Here is a 17,328-nt window from a genome sequence, read left to right on the forward strand (position 1 = left end):
GTCGTTTTAGCGCAGGAAGCTGCTTTTGGTGACCTGTGTCTTTGACCTTAGATAGTGTGTGTCTCCCTTGTTAGTGTAGTTAGCACTGTTGGTCTGTAGTGTTAGCACAGTGTACATAGTATTCTTAGCCTATAGTATTTTTAGCCTAGTTAGAATTCTTCACTAGTATTGTTAGCATTGTTTGTATAGTTAGTGTCTTAGCCTAGTAAGTGTTCTTCGTATTCTGAGCCTCCTTAGTATGGTTTTGTTAGTGTTCTTAGGTTAGATAGTACAGTTGGAGTTGTTGATTAGTTACTCAGTATGGTTTATAGAGGGAGTGGTTTGTAGAATTATTGAGGCTGACCATGCAGCCAGGCTTGGCCTCCAAGTCTCTGAATGAGGAGGTTTTCAAGGACCACCAGCTGTTCAGCACCATTGGCCAGGGAAGGTTTGCCAGGGTGATGCTGACCTAGCACCTTCTAATTGGGACTGAAGGGTAGTCAAAATAATCTCCAACAACTATCTTTCTGGCCTCGAGGCTGTCTTGTCTATTCACAGGGCAATGCCAAGAAGAATCTGGACCATCCAAACATCCTGAAACTGTTGAAAGTCAGAGAGTGCAGATGACGTGTATCTCGTAATGGGGCACCCAGGCGGCACAGACCTTGCTCAGTGCATAGCAGGACACAGCCAGATGCAGGAGGCAGAGACCTGAGTCAAATTCCTTCAGATTTTAAGTGCAATCAAGTATCTGCATCCAAAAGGCACCTTACACCAGGACCTGGAGCACCTCAACACCCTCTGTGATACAGATGACAACATAAAACTGGCCAACTTGGGCCTTGCCATGACCTTTTGGTAAGGTAAGCTAAGTACCTTTGTGGAACCTCCTGAGCCAGGAATATGACGGACCAGAGAGGGGGTCTGGAGCCTCAGGGTCATTCTGTACACCATGATGGCCAGGACCATCGTGCACAGATTTGGCAGGACCTCAAAAGCACAGTCACAAATGATGGGAGATAGGCGGCACCTGTGTCCTTCAGAAATGAACTGAAAACATTTCTACAAAACTTGATGGCCCTGGACACCACGGAGAGTCCCACCCTGCCCAAGACATGGAAGATCCTTTGATTATTTCCAGGCAAGTAAAGTGAGGGCCCACACCCTGGAAGAGACTGCTACTGAGCTTATCTGTGCCATAGCCAGCCTGCATAAGATTCCCAGTCCCAGTGCAGCTCCTGAGCCTGGCCCTGTATCCTTTTCCTCCCTCAGCACCAGGAAACATAGGGGAGACCAACGTGGACACACTGATGTCCAGAGAAGTTCCCAGCTAAACCACTCCGGGCTGGGCAGGCAAATAAGGAGACCTAACCTCTTCCACTGAGGAGGGCCAGGGTCTGCAGGGCTCCCTGGGAGGTTTGTGAACTTCATTTGGAAAATGTGGTGCCTCTTGCCTGCCCAAGAGATACGTCATACACTAGGCATCAAGCAAGTCATGCCTGTGACCATCAGAGCAGACCTGAGGCAGGGACAGCAGGCAAGCATGTGGGGTGGTCAAGCCATGGGTGCTGCATTTTATATCGTATGGTTCGACTGATTTTATTCTCAATAGACAAGCTATAGCTTGTCCGTGTATTGGTAACAATGTGAAGTTCAGCTATATGTACACTATGTGGAATGGGGACATAAAGCTCATTAACACATCCATGAGCCCAGGCAGATGCACCGTGATGTCACTTATGTATTGTTGCATCTGAAAAGCTAACCTTAGAGAAGTAGTTTGATGGTGATGGAGGCAGATGATGGCAGAGGAAGGATATGGGGGTTGCTTTTAGAGAACAAAGTTTCAGACAGACAAGAGGTAGAAGCACTGACATCTACAGCAGGGATGACCAGAGTTAAGGAGAATGTAGGACACATTTCAAAATACCTGAGAGAGTCCACTTGCAACATCTGCTTGCCTTCAGATTGGAGCACAAGAACGCCCTGCTCTCCTGGTATCAGGAAACACAGTGTGGAGGGTGGGCCAGGCATGCGCTTCCACCTGTTAGGTGGATATGAAATGGCCTGTAGCATGCAGAGGCCTCGTAGCCACAGTGGACTGAGTTGAAGCATGCCCTGGAGACTCCACCAGGGCAGCCATTGAGCCTGGGGTGATCCCTGCCCACTGGACCCCTCCCTGCCCTTCTCTGCCTTTTCTTCCATGGTTTTGGGGAGGGGAGTTGGTTCTCAGTTAACTCCTGTTTCTTCCAAATCAGTACAAATAAAGCTCACTCCAGAAAGCTGGGTCCTGGGTATTTTGCTGCTTTGTGCACAGCTGGGGCCGTGCACACCCTTGTTTAGGCAGCAGTAGCAGCGTAGTACTTGGAGTAAATCAAACACTCTATGGAAATGGGCCTGGAGGGAACTATTAAGGTCACGTCAACAGCAGCATAGGAGGTTCTGGGCCGTGTGCAAGGCAGAGATGCACACCTGTGGGTGGCCTCCCGACACTGACATTACCTGGCTAACATGTTTAAAGGGACCAGTGCGGACTTCAGGTCTAGTTGGCCTGGGTGGATTATGCTGAGTAGGACAAGACCTGTGTAGCAGACCATGTCAGGTGTCTCCACAGTGGCCTGTGAGTGGTCTGCAAAGCTCCCTAGGGGGCCGCTTGCCCTGCTGTATAGTGCAGCATGTTTTCTTCTCAGGAGAGTAGCACAAAGGATTCCCTCTAAGAGGCCTGAGTGAGGGGTGGGCTTTCAGCCAGTCAGAGGGTGAAGAGGCACTTCTGGGTGAGCCAGACGTCCTGGGGGTGAGAGGAAGATGTATTCCAAAAGACCATAGCCCAGAGGAATGGACAGAGTGTGGAGAAGGGCAGCTTTCAAATGACAATTCCAGCTTTCTAGGGCCCCAGTATTTCCACGGTAGGCATGGATCTGTGTTTCAGATGCTCATCAGGGAGTTTCCCTGTGTGTTCCTAGGAGCCTAAGGAAAGTCCAGGGAGGCTTGGCCCTGGTGCATATACTTTAACATGCAGTGGCCCTGACCACTAGTAATGGTGGTCAGAATGGTCCTGAAGTTTGACCATTGGAGCAGACTCTTATGCACCCCTTGAGACAAGGACCTGGGGATGCAAAAAAGGGTTGGGGTGAAAATGGGAGTCTTGTGGGTCCCCTTTGTTCCCCAGTGTGGAATTTCTTTATGGTTCACAGCCCAATTAGTGGGTCAGCCAGTGCTGCTGTCCTTAAATCCACTGTGGTTCTCACTCCTTCAGGACAAGTCACAGTTGTTCAGTCGGCTTTCAGGCCCTCCATGTCCTGATTCCCTGCTGACTTTTACCCGCCCTAGCCTGCCATCCTACTACACACTGAGTTGTCCATTTTTTCACAGATGCCATCAAACCTCCTGCCTCTCCACCTGTGGTTTCCTCTCTGGGCAGCCCACATGCTGGCCATCTGGGCTCCCAGAGATGGATCAGACACAGAGGTCCACACTGTGAACACCTGCTGCCCAGCTGTGAAAGTGAGATAGGGACGTGACAATCTCCAGTACAGCCACCTGTTCACAGGTTCAAAGGATAGGCATGCACAGTCCTGCCCATGGGCACCTGCTACTGAGGGATCAGGGCAGCTTTTGAAGGAGGTGGCTCTGGGGGTTCCACTGCCTGAGTGTGACCACAGGAGATGTCCAGTAGGCATTCTGGGCAGAAGGAAAGCAGAATGACAGCGGCACCCAGGGCAGAGGTGGCAACAAGCCTGGGGACTAGGGATTTAGACCCACCCCCTCATTCTTGGGACAACCTCCCAAGGGTGCATTATGCTCTGTGCCTGCACATTTCCCCATCGCCCAGGAGGGCTCTGATGACTGAACTTTCTGCTGATGAGACCTTCTCACTCTCTGTTAGTGCTTTAGGGTCTGGGATGGCCCTCATTAGTCCAAGATTCAAGGAGAGTAAAGGCTGCATTCAGCTTTGTTAATTTATCAGATAATTTGGCTTCTGGGGAACTCGTGCATGCAGAATCCCTACAGAAAATCTCCTTCTGTGGCATTTTGGGAGGGAGATGGAGGGTCACCACTGGAGTAGACTCGAGGGACAGATGTCAGAAGAAAGGAAATGTGGAATGTTGGCTTCCCCAAGTCTGTCAGAAGCATCAGATCTCCAGTCTGACTGCAAATTTCCTCTCAGCTCCTCAAGTGTTCCCAAAGACACCCAAATAAAGACTGTTCCACTCACCTGAGTAGTGACTGTCTGGTCTACAAATAGAGAGGGCTGAAGAGACTGTAAGAGGAACATCACCCCTCCAGAACCTGCTTGGCTCGCCTGTTGTCCTGGGAGCCCCGCTCTGCCTGTCAGTCACAGCAGTGCCTGGCATGGAGTATTTTCTCCGTCAACACTAGTTGTCACTCATCTGCCTTCCACCTAGGCAAAGACCTGAGCAGTTACTGCCTCTTCCCAGATCTTTCCTGGTGACCTTTTCAATTATCTTCTCATAAAACCTTTCTAATATAAAAGCAATGCACATTTACCATGCACAGCTTGAGGACAGACAGTACTGAGAGTGAATACTTACCAGGAGCTGCCTTACATGTATCAGTTCTCATGACAATCCTACCAGAAAGGCACCGTTGTTATTCCCACTTACAGAGGTTCAGTCATGTACCTAAGGAAGCACAGCTGGCAGGCAGCAGAGCTGGGACTTGGATCAGCTCTGGTTTAGGAGCACATGTCCTTGACCTCAGTGGTCCCCTGCTCCCTAGGAGAGAAAAGAAAAGCCCAGCTCTCATTACATAATTGCTGCTCACAATTCACACTGCTTTGTCATTTTCTGCGGTGGGCACCCACACACAATAGGACACTGTGCGTGTGTGCTCAGACATATGTATTACTTTTCAGTCCTTTTAATGTAAGTGGATGAATGGGAAATATATTTACAGCCTCAGTTGTCTGCGGCTGAGCAACAGAGCACCCCAAACTTCACTGCCCTGAACAGGCACAACTTAGCGTTTGCTGTTCCTGCAGCTGGGTGGGAGCCCCCACTGCTGAGGTAGAGCACTCGGTCCCTTCCTGCCTGGGACTCTGGTCCACTGGGCTGCTCAGGAGATGTGTGCACCTTCCTTCTGGGGAACACACTTGGGCATTTCCATTGGGTGTGTCCCTAGGAGTGGGACGGCTGGGCCACTGGGCAAGCACATGTCGAGCTCTGGTTGTTACTGCCACATCTTTCCCAAACAGGTTTCATCGATTGACCCTGCTCTGAGCAGCTGCTCTGTGTCCATCAACAGGAATGCCATTCTGTTGCTGTGTAGTGGCGTGATTTGTTTTTCCCAGAGCATTTTTAGGACAGTGTTCAAACACACAAAAAAACTACGACAATTATGCTGTGAATATCCCTGACCCGTCGCCTAGATGCTACAAACGACCCTTCGCTGTTTCTCTTCCTGCCTTTCCATCCCTCTGCTCATCCATCAGCTGATCTTATTTCTTCTGCCTGATGGTAAGTCTCAGACATCAGCACACTTCATTCTAAATGCTTGGGCATGGGACAATTATCTACAGGGCAATATTTATTTACTGTTTTTTTCCCTAAGCTTAAATTTACACTCAGGACACGCACACATCTTAAGAGAAACACTCCCCAGCTCTGATGAACACAAACCCCTGTGAGACTCACACCCTGGAGGAGACCCAGAACGCTGCCTTCACCCCAGAGCTCCCTCCTGCTCCCTGGGGTCTTAGAGGAGGTAATGCTTCCCCTAAGCAGCCTTCCAGACACCTCCAAACTGTCATAGCACCATCCTCTGTACGGTTCTCCTCGGGACCACACGAAGGCCTTTCTGTTGTGAGTGCCTGGGAGTGGGCCAGTGCTGCTGGCCCGGCGCCTGCTCGCCCTCCACGTGCTTTATCACAGGCCCCGCATGGCCTGTTACACCTGGTCTTGCTGGCTCAGAAGTGCCACCAAGGGAGAGACCATGTCCGTCTCTCTATCTCTCGCTCTGTCACTCTGATCTACCTGGAAACCCCCAGAGCATGGCACTTAGCAGGTGCTCAGAGAGCAGAGAGCGAACTTCAATCCACACAGCTGCTGAGCAGACTAACAGCCAGAACTGAGCGAGCGCAGAGATGTCCTCACCCCCTGGGAGGGGGCTCTGCCACGTGCCACGGGGGCTGGGGACTCTGTGGGGAGGGGTTGTTATAGTGCCCACAGCCAAGGAGCTTTTGAGAAGGCGGCAGGCATGAGGACAAGGCAGAAATGGGACGCCTGAGTCCAAGTCCAGTAGGAAGAGGGCGGACCCCCAACTGCCCCAGAAGGTGCTGCAGGGGAGGGGCAGGCCTGGGCCAGGGCCTCAGAGGGAGCCTGGTAGAGCCCCTTCCTCAGAGCCCTGAGGACAGTCCTAACATGTGTGCTGAGAGAGTGCCCAAGGACAGGGGGAAGGGGACAGGGGGAGATACAGAGAGAGAGAAAAGTTGGAGGGGGAGAGAGGAGGAGGGAGAGAGGAAAAAGGGAGGAAGAGACAGAGAGAGTGTGTGTTAGTTTAATGTAGGGACCAAATCTGTCCCCAGAGCCCAGTTTGCCTAAAGACCCCGTCCAGCAGGAATGGGGGCACCATGGGAGGTAGGGAGCTGGTCTCCTGCTGCCAGGAGCCCTCTCCCCATGCAATGCTTTTTCCTCCATCCTCAACAGTTACCTTGCAGAGGACGCTGTAGATCTGCTGAGCTTGGTTTCTCCTAAATATATTTGCTCAGAAATGCTAGTCTCCTACACAGCTTCAAATTGCAACAGTCCTATATGTGATCTCAGTTACAGTAGTGCAGGAAGCCACTGGGTACTGCAGGCAATCCTGCAAACACCTCTACCAATCACCTTCTTAAATTCTGCCAGGATAACCTCATTCCTCTGCTCGGAATCCTTCACTGGCCGCCATAGTCTGAAAACTAGGTCCAGGCCCTACCCTCCAAAGCCTTCCATGTTTCAATAGCTGTGTTCCAGGTCCGCCACATCTGGGCCCTAACACAGGTGCCCCTGCTCACCAAATTCTGCCCCTGTTATTCCCAATGCCCTGCGCAGCCCTACGGCTTCCTTTATCTGCAAATCAGAGAGGAATCCCTGCCCTGCCTGGGCCAAGGCTTCTAGAAGGCCCATCTCAAGGGTGACTAATACCCCTGGTCCATCTCTCTTTCTCTCTCTCTCTCTCTCTCACACACACACACACAGAGATCTGCATCCTGTCCCTACCCCAGGCCCCAGGCTGTGGTGACTTGAACAGCTTCACAGCCATGGTTTCTCCCTCTGACTCATGGCCCAACCACAGCTCCTTCTGTGGTAGCTGTAGGTTGAACTGCAGTCAGGCAGGCAGTGCTTACCCTGTTCCTCGTAGGATTGGCGCTTGATAAAGCGTTGTTGCCCCAGTCACCACCGAGGTCACCACTGAAACCCTATAGGTGATGTTGAAAAGATGGATTGTTTCCTTGATTTCTTTTTCCAATAGTTCATTTTTGGGTACAGACATACTACTGAATTTTGCATGTTGATTCTGTGTCCTGCTACTTTACCAGATTCATCTGTTATTCTAACAGGTTTTGAGTGTAGTTTCGGGTTTTCTATATATAAGATAAAGTCATCTGCAAACAGACAATTTCACTTCTTCCTTTTCTGTATAGAGGCCTTGTTTTTTGTTTTTGTTTTTTTGCTTAGCTGCTCTGCCTAGGACTTTAGTACTGTGTTGAGTAGAAGTGGAAAGCAAGGGCATCTTTCTCTTCTCTCTTAGAGAAAATGCTTTCAACTTTTCATTACTGAGTATGCTATAGCTGTGGGCTTCTCATATATGACCTTTGATGTATTAAGATCAAAAGCTTCTATACCTAATTTATTTAGTTTTATTATGAAAGGATGTTGCATTTTTTCAGATTGTCGTGCAACTATTGATATAATCATATGGATTTTGTCCTTCATTTTGTTAAATGTGGTGTTTCTCACTGACTGATCTGCAGATATTGAACTATCTTTGCATCCCAGGCATAAATCCCACTTGCCGATGGTGAATGATCCTTTTCAGGTGCTGCTGGCTTGGATTTTCTAGTATTTTGTTGAATGTCCCTGTATCTTGATCATCAGGGATACTGGCTTATAAATTTTCTTATACCATCTTTGTCTGGGTTTGGTGATGGGGTAGTACTAGTTTCACAAAAAGAGTTGCGCTTCTCTGCTCCAATTGTGGGAAGAGTCTGTGAAGGACAGGTATTAGTTATTTAAATAGCTGGTGGATTTCAGTCTTGAAGCCGTCAGATCACGGTCCTTTCTTTCATGAGAGACTTCTTATTTCTGATTCAATCTCCTTAGTCATTATTGTTCTATTTGAACTTTTTTTGGCTGGCGATGGGCTTGAACCCGCCACCTTCGGCATGAGGCTGGCGCCCTACTCCTTTGAGCCACAGGTGCTCAAAGGATTTTTTACTTCCTCATAATTCAGCCTCAGTAGAATGCATATTTCTACAAATTTGTCCATTTCTTCTATGCTATCCAGTTCATTGGCATAAAATTTCCTGTAGTCTCTTAGGATCCATTGCATTCCTGTGGCATTAAATGTAATGTCTCCTCTTTCACTTATTTGCTGTCTTTTTTGCCTACTTAATGGTTTGTTCCCTTAAAGAAATCCAACTCTTCATTTCATCTTCTCTGTTGTCTTTCTTGTCCCTTTATCTTCTGTTTTGCTCTGGTTTTTGTTGTTTCCTTCCATTTACTTTGGGTTTACTTTGCTCTTCTTTTTCTCCTCCTTTGAGATGTAACATTTGGTTGTTGACTTAAAATCTTGCTCTTTTTTAATGTTGGTGCTTATTACTATAAACTTTCCTCTTAGGACTGCTTTTGCTGTATCCCATAAGTTTTGGTATATTATGTTTATATTTTAATTTGTTTTAAAATGAATTTTATTTATCTTTTGATTTCTTTTTGACCCACTGGTTGTTCAGGAGTATGTTGTTTAATTTTCCCACATTTGTAAATCTTCCAGAGCTCCTCCTATCACTGATTTCTAGTTTCATAACATTATGTTTGGAGAACACATTTGGTATGATTTCCATCTTCTTTAATTTGTTAAGGCTTTTTTTGTGTCTTAGCATGCTATCGCCTGCATAATGTTCCATCTGTGCTTGAGAAGAATGTGCATCCTGGTGTGCTGAGAAAAATGTTCTGTGTATGCCTGTGAGGTCTGGTTGTTGTAAAGTGCAACTCCAGTCTAATGTTTCCTCACTGATTTTTCTGGATGATTTCTCCACTATGGAAGATGGGTGCTGAAGTCCCTCACTATCATTGTATTACATTGTTTTTCTCCCTTCATAGATATCAGTATTTGCTACATATATTCAGATACCCCTCAATTTAGCAGTATGTATATTTACAATTGTTATATACTCTTAATGAATTGGACCCACTGCCGTTACAGGGATATTCTTGGTTTCTTCTTACAGTTTTTGGGGAAAGGTCTATTTGCCTGATTCAAATTTAGTTATCTGTTTTCTTTTGGGTTCTACTTTCATAGAATATCATTTTCCATCCCTTCACTTTTAGTCTATGTGTTTCCATAAACCTGGAGTGAACCTCATGAAGGCATAAAATAGTTGGGTCTTTTTTTTTTTTCTTTACATTTAGCCACTTTAGATCTTTTGAAAATTTAATCCATTTACATCCAAGGTAATGACTGATAGGTAAGGACTGACTATGTTTTCTGGCTGTTTTGTAGATCCTTTCTTCTTCTCTTGCTGTTTTTCTCTGTGGTTTCTTTTTATAGTGACACACATTGATTTCTTTTTCTTTTTTCCACTACTAAAAACTTTTCTTTGTGCTTACCATGGCCTTATATACAACATCTGATATTTATAATAGGTTATTTTAAGCTGACAGCAACTTAACTTTGACTATATGTAAAAACTCTACATTGTTACTCCCGTCCTGATTTTATGTTCTTAATGTTACAGTTTGTACATTTTAACTTGTGTATACCTTAAAAAATTATTATGGCTATACTTATTTTTAACTGTTTTGTCTTTTAACAGTTAAAAGTATGAGGTTGTGGATTTGATTATAGTAGTTTTCTCCTTTTCCATGGTTTCCTGAGTTTCAGTTATGAACAAATGGATAAAATAAATCCAGAAATAGTCCATACATTTTAAATTGTGCCATTCTGAGCAGTATAAGGAAATCTAGTACTGTCCCACCTAGGACATGAACTGTCCCTTTGTCCACTATCTCTACACTGTCTACACTACCTGTTAGTCACTTAGTAGCCATCTCAGTTAACAGATCAACTGTCATGGTATCTCACTGCTTGTGGTCACTAACTCTTATTTTACTTAATAATGACCGCAAAGCTCAAGAATAGTGATGCTGGCAATTCCCATATGCCAAAGAGAAGCCATATAGTGCTTCCTTTAAGTGAAATGGTGAAAGTTGTAGTCTTAATAAGAAAAAAAAGAAAAAAGAAAATCATCTGGTGAGGACTAATACTAAGAACAAATCTTCTATCCATAAACTTGTAAAGAAGGAAAAGTTAATTTATGCTAGTTTTGCTACAGCACCACAAACTGTAAAATTTATGGCCACAGTGCATGATAAGTTCTTCGTTAAGAAGGAAAAGGCATTACATTTTTGGGCAGAAGAATTCTGGTTGGTGGCAATCAGGTTCGAGATTATCCATAATCTCAGTCTTTCCCTGGGGGGTCTTAGAATTTATCCCCTAGAGATACGGGGAACTACTGCACTGAATGTATCTATCATTAGTGACAGAACTCTAAATCACATGAAGAATAGGATAAACAAAATGAATGAAATGACAAATCCACAATCACAGATTTTATAAGTTCTTTCTTGATCTTGATCATTTATAGAACAATTGGCCGAAATTCAGTAAGGATAACAAAATTCTGAATAATACATTAGGCAACATTACTTATTTCATATTTATAAGACACTCCAGCCAACAACATTCTTTTCAAATGCACATTAAACATTCGGTAAGACAGCCATAAGCTGGGCTATTAAACATTGCCCACAATATCAAAAAACTCAAATTATCCATATTATGTGCATGACTATACTGAATTACAGAAGAAATATGTGACATCAGATGTCTGGAAAACATTCAAATGCTAAAATACTAAAGAACACACTTCAAAATAACTGCTTTTCAAAGAAAAAATCACAAAGACAATTAGAAAATATTCTAAACTGAGAAATATGAAAATATGCAACATATGCAGCTATTCAGTAAACCTGTGGAAATTAAAATACTTTCAAGCGCTTGTATCAGAAAAAAGAGAAAAGGATAATGCAAGTGATCCATGCTTCACATAAAGAGATAAAAATAAAAGAAAAATGAATAAAAATATGTAGAAGATTAAAATTGGAAACCAATAAAATAGAAAAGGAATAAAGACAATAAAGGAAACTTGTAAGGTGGTAAGATTAATGAAATTGACAGTCCTCTAGAAAAATAGGCCAAAAAATAAAGAGAAATCACAAATGACCAATATGAGGAATAAGAGAGAAAACAGTATAGACATATAAAAAAGGTAAGGAACAAATCTATAAATAAATTTGACAAATTTAGATGAAACAAACCAAATGTTTCTTAGATACTATCAATATACACAAACTCCTTCAGAAAACAGAGGAGGAAGGGATACTTTCCACTTCTTGTTACAAGGCCTATAAAATCTTGACAGAAAATCTGACAATGACATTACAAGTTAAGCAGAGATCTCTATCCTCATTAACTAAGAAGCAAAAATTATTAACAAAACATTAAAAACAGAATTGAGAATTATATAAAAAGGATAACAAAGGAGATTTACTTCAGAATTATATAAAAAGGATAACAAGTGAGATTTACTTCAGAAATGCAACTTTGGGTTAGCACTAGAAAAGCAATATAATTTACCAAAAACATAATAAGTAAGGAAAAGTATATGATCTTATGAAGAGGCATTGATGCAGTTGAAACAACTCAATACCAATTTATGATTTTTAAAAATGACGGCCAACAGATCAGACTGAGATGAGAACGTCTTCAGCCTGAAAATCAATATCCCAGTATATATCTACACCACCAGAGAAAGCATATTCAGTGGTTTTCTATTTTTGTGTGCTTCTCTTGCTTTCTTCTGAATTATTTGCAGAATTTTAGTGTTCAAGTTCAACTGGAACATGGTAATATTTTGTTCCATTATTCTTTGTGGTTCCCCTATGTATTACAATGTACATATCTAACTTTTCATGAGCTACGTAGGATTAAGATAGTACTACCTCACGTAAATCATCGCCATACAAGTGGTGGTGGTGGCCCTGCAAGGCAGCTGAGGGAATCACCCAGGACCTCCTTAAACACAAAGCACTACCTGTGGACTGCTACCAAGAGGCAAAGAGAAGAAGGATGGACTATTTGGTTCCTTTAATTATGAGCAACTTATAGAATCCAGAGGTCATTTTCTCAAACACTGAAAAAAGCCTATTGGACACTGAAATCCATGGCTTTAAGAATCACATGCTGGTATTTTACTCAAAGCACCAACCACAGGCTGATGATATTTGACACCACTCAGGACCTTCTCATCAATGAACATCAGGAAATGTCACAGGGCATTTCAGTCTTCCTCCCTTTTCCCTTAGACATGTGACAAACAGCTGTGGACCGATATGGCCTGAGATGAACTTGGAACCATTCTGTAAACTATTGAAGGAATGAGCAGATTTGGTTCTATTCCAAATGACTATCTGGAAGATACTTTGTTATAGACTGAATGGTTGTGTCCCTCCCACCAAAATCCATATGTTGAACCCTGATCCTCAATGTTATAGTATTAGGAGGTGGGGCCTTTGGGAGGTAATTAGGTTTAGATGAGGTCATGAGGATAGAGCTCCCATGATGGCATTAGTGTCCTTGTAAAAAAAAAAGGAGCAGTCTAGAACTCTCTTTCTCTTTACCACATGAAAGATACAGCAAGAAGGTGGCTGTCTGCAAACCAGGAAGAGTGCCTTTGCCAGACACTGAATCAACCAGCTCCTTGATCTTGGACTTTCCAGTCTCTAGAAATGTGAGAAATCAAGTTACACCTTAGGACAGATTTAGCTGCAGATGTTTGGGCTTTTGTATCTCTCAGAAGATACAGAAACTGACATAGTTTCTCCCACAGCCTATTAAGTGATAGCCTGTTATGTTTTGGTTACAGTGTATTCCTCAAATGATAGGTAATATTTTACCCTCAGCACTAATTTGAATTGCTTTCTTTATATAAGGAGTATTTCAATATCTTCTGATGCATAGGATTATTGAGAGCTTATAATGAAGAAGAAACAAAAACCAGTTAACACCTAACATTCTTTCTCTAGTTTGGTTTGAGAACACATTTCAGGAATCAAGAGAAGCATCCTTACAGATCACCACGATAACAGAATGGTAACACTGTAATTTAACATTTTCCCAAAAAGCTAATGTAAAAGTTCCAGGCTTCATAATTACCATTTTTACAAAAAACAAAATGTTTACAAATATGGGTATGAAACATGTAAGAAAAAACAATGTTTTCTATCAATGAATAAACATTTACTGTTCTTCCTCTACAAGACCTTGATTATTCACTGTTCAATGCTGATTAGAACCAGAGGTCTGAGGGCAGCATGGCCATTGGTCACTAACATTTGGACACACAGGTGAACTGGGTCATTGTTCCATAATATTTCTGAAAAGAAGGAGAAAATGCAGTCCCAAAAGTACATGACCACAAAGAAAGTCATGAGCAGCAGAAGGGTAAGGGTGGCCCTTTGCTCGGGGATGTTTTTGGAGAAAGGTTGGTGTTGTGAAGATACTGAGACTGCCTCTTAGGCCTGTACAAGAGAATCACCATGTAGCCACTGGAGAGAACCATGAGCCCTAAAAGGAAGACATCCTGGAAGGTTAACAGTGAGAAAAATATGTACCTTATCAAGTAACTAGTGGGGCAAAGGTATCAGGATTCAGTGACAAAACATAAAACAGCCTGACGTCACACTGTGATGGCAATAGTTGAGACTATGTAGCGAGTACTAATAGTCACATTGAAGATCAAGAGGAAAATAAAGCCATACAAGTTATGTGAGGGTTTCCGTTTGAACTTTGCCTAAAAGGAGCTCCTGGGGCTGAGGGTGATGGCCTGAAGGACACTCAGCAGGCAAGCGGTGCTAATGGACAGGCCCCTCACGAAGCTGTATAAGTAGATAACTGATTTAAGTTTGATGTCATCCCAAATTTCTTGAGACCCTAAAACATCGGTAACTATGAAGCCCAAGTCAGCAGCATGACTGTGTTGATTAGGGCCAAGTGACTGATGGTCAGGTCGGTAGGTTTGGGCCTGTGCTTGAGAGGAAGGAACATGAGGATGTGGAAGAGAAGGAGGACACTGGCTGAGATCCCCAGGCCAACTTCTGAGAAAAAGACATCTCATGACAATAAACCTAGAAAGTTTGCTTATATTAATCTTGTGAGAAAAAGAAACACGTAGTGTCTAAAGAAAAAATAAGAAAAATTACCTTTATAACAAATATCACCAACTTCACCAATCTCAACCAACTCTATTTTCATTACACATGCTTTTATCCTGGTTGGGGAACTGAAGGATTCTGAGAAGAAGACTCCATGAAACACCAGAGGATATGCTCACATTCTGTGTGCCTCCACCTCCCAGAAGGTGACTGGACCCCTGGCTTCAGCACACTGGTAAATATGATGGATGTGACCATCTGGCTCAATTCCACACATATAGGAAAACAGAAAGGGATCCATTTTGGGACACCATTTGGGACCAGATCCTGGGAAAGGTATCTTGAGAAAGCAAAGAATGTCATAAGCCAAAGCCAGTTCTTCTTCATACTGGAGAGCTATCGAAACCTCACCCATGGTATCCAGATATCATTGATGTTCAGATCATTACTCTGGGGTCCTTGACCATAACTGTAATGTATGGAGAGCTTATGACCATGTCTGGATGAAGACTTTGAGACGCACGCAGTTCAAGAGGAATTTGCATCTTATGGGATGCAGAATATGACTGTAGTTATTTCAGGTCTATACAATGTCTATACTCATTATATTACAATCTATGAAGAATACCAGGCTCAATGATACGAGGCCACATCTATAATTTATGGACCATAACCGTCTGTCAGCTTACATCCAGCTCTTCAGAGGCTGTGCTAAGGCCATTGCTACAGACACAGTAGCCAACCTGAGCAGAGGTCAAGAGCTCCATTTTTCAAACAACTAATAATTCCATTAATTCCTAATATCGTGGATAGAGCACCAATAGGCAGAACATTTGGGGATGTCCTGCAGCCAGCAAAACCCACATACGAAGTGGGAGAAGTTGCTGAAGTTACATTTGTAGGTGCTAACCCGAAAAATTCAGCAGAAAACCAGACTCAGCAGACCTTCCTCACTGTGGAGAAATGGGAGGCCACTTCAGCCTCATGGCAGATAGTGTGTAATGATGCCTCCTGGGAGACATGCTTTTATTGGCACAAGGGCTTACTGGGTCAGAGAAATGCAATGATAGAATGGCATATTCCAGACACTGCCCAACCTGTAATCTACAGAATAAAATATTTTGACACTATCGGAAGCAGGACATTCTGAAGTCCACTATCATGCTTTCATTTGAAGGCACTTCTACTGCTTTTGAAGTTGTAACCACTTAGTGAAAAGTTGACAAATCATTCAAAGAGCAGCTTTACTCTGTATGCATTATATAAGTGATTTCACATGAATGTGAACTTGTGAGCCATCCTTGTTGACCTCTATAATTGTCCCTGACAGTTTACTGCTAATGGGAGAGGGAGAGAGAGAGAGAGGTTTGCCTCATTTATCTTGCTCCAGCAGCCATGTACCTTGTGGTCTTCAGCTTAAAGCATGATTTCCGATGAGGCCTTGGGGTTGTTTAAGGGACAGTTTCTTCAAAATAAAACCTATGAAATATTAGTAAAAGTGGTTGAAGATATCTGAATAATGTTCAACATATTTATTTATAAAATTACTGAACGTCAGCACTGGAAGAGTTTATAGGACTCTACTTTGATTCTTCATCTTACAGATGGAAAATATGAGATTTCCTGGATTTAAGATTATAATAAGTTACAGAGCCTTCCCCCTCAATCATATTTACAAAATATCATATAAACTTCCAGCATGAATGTATAAACCTAATTAGAGAAACAGAAAATTAGCATGTCAATTTCTGTACATTCAAATGAGCATAGCCTGTTGAGTCATTCACCCTGGAATTGACATGCCTCATCCAGAGTTGATGCGCAAATCATTTCTAGAACTGCCTTCAGAGCCCAATTATGAGAAAGTCAGAATTATAATGCTTTGATCATGCCTTGTGTTTTCCTAAGTGTCCTTATCCCAATGATTGTGTCTCTTATTCCCAACACTTATTCTAAATAATTTTTGACTGTTTTCATTAATCCAGTTCACCCCAAACCATAAAGTTTTGCCATTAGCATAAATATTAAAATAAAAGCGTTTCTGGGTGGGAAGGCAGTCCTTAAAAGGGAGGTTGTATATTAATTTCTTGTTCTTCTATCACTCATTCATTCACAAACCCTTTCAATCACAGAATGTTTATTAATACTTATTCATATGCCCTGTACTTTATTAGGACCTGGGCCTTGACAAGTAGTGAGATCAAATTTGGGATGGATATGTAAGTTTTGAAAGGTTACTGAAGGAGAAAATATTCAATTTGATATTGAAATTATGGGGAGGCATTTAAAAATCAGTTATAACTATTTCTATTACTATCTTTTGGTCACATTTTGGGTATCACTTGTGTTAGATACTCTAATTTGGGGGGAAAGAGGCTACAGATAGTTTGGTAAATACTGTTTTGAAAGTTATTTTTGAGCACTGTGAAATACCCAGCTTAATGTCCCAAAGAATGAGGTATGACAATCTGACATCAATTGCTTGAAAGTACTAATTGCATCAAAAAATTATTGACGTGCACTAGGTAGGAGCTCCCAGATTGCAAAGTAAATTTCCAAACCCCAAGTCATACCTTTGTATATATGTAAAAGCTTTGACATTTTAGGGGAAAAATAAATCTTCATTTCAAAAATAAACTTTAATGTTTGAAAATATGAATAATACTAATTATGATAATCTTAACAACCATTTATATATGGCTTAATATCTTAAACATAATGTATTGCATTAGAATGAACCTGGAACACTTTTTGAAGAATTGGTATTGTAGAGGTTGTTTCTATGGAAGATAATTGCTGGAGAATTAGCTAATCAGGATCTCCAAAGGTTTGTGATCATTTTTCCTAATGACATCAC

General features: G+C 42.7%; 1 pseudogene; it reads left to right on the forward strand.

Moving 5' to 3' along the window:
- Positions 1-344: 344 nt before the first annotated feature.
- On the forward strand, positions 345-15,683 carry LOC128591282 (putative neutral ceramidase C; annotated as a pseudogene).
- The last annotated feature ends 1,645 nt before the right edge of the window (positions 15,684-17,328 follow it).

Source organism: Nycticebus coucang, chromosome 8 (genome assembly GCF_027406575.1).
Source record: "Nycticebus coucang isolate mNycCou1 chromosome 8, mNycCou1.pri, whole genome shotgun sequence".
NCBI lineage: Eukaryota > Metazoa > Chordata > Mammalia > Primates > Lorisidae > Nycticebus > Nycticebus coucang.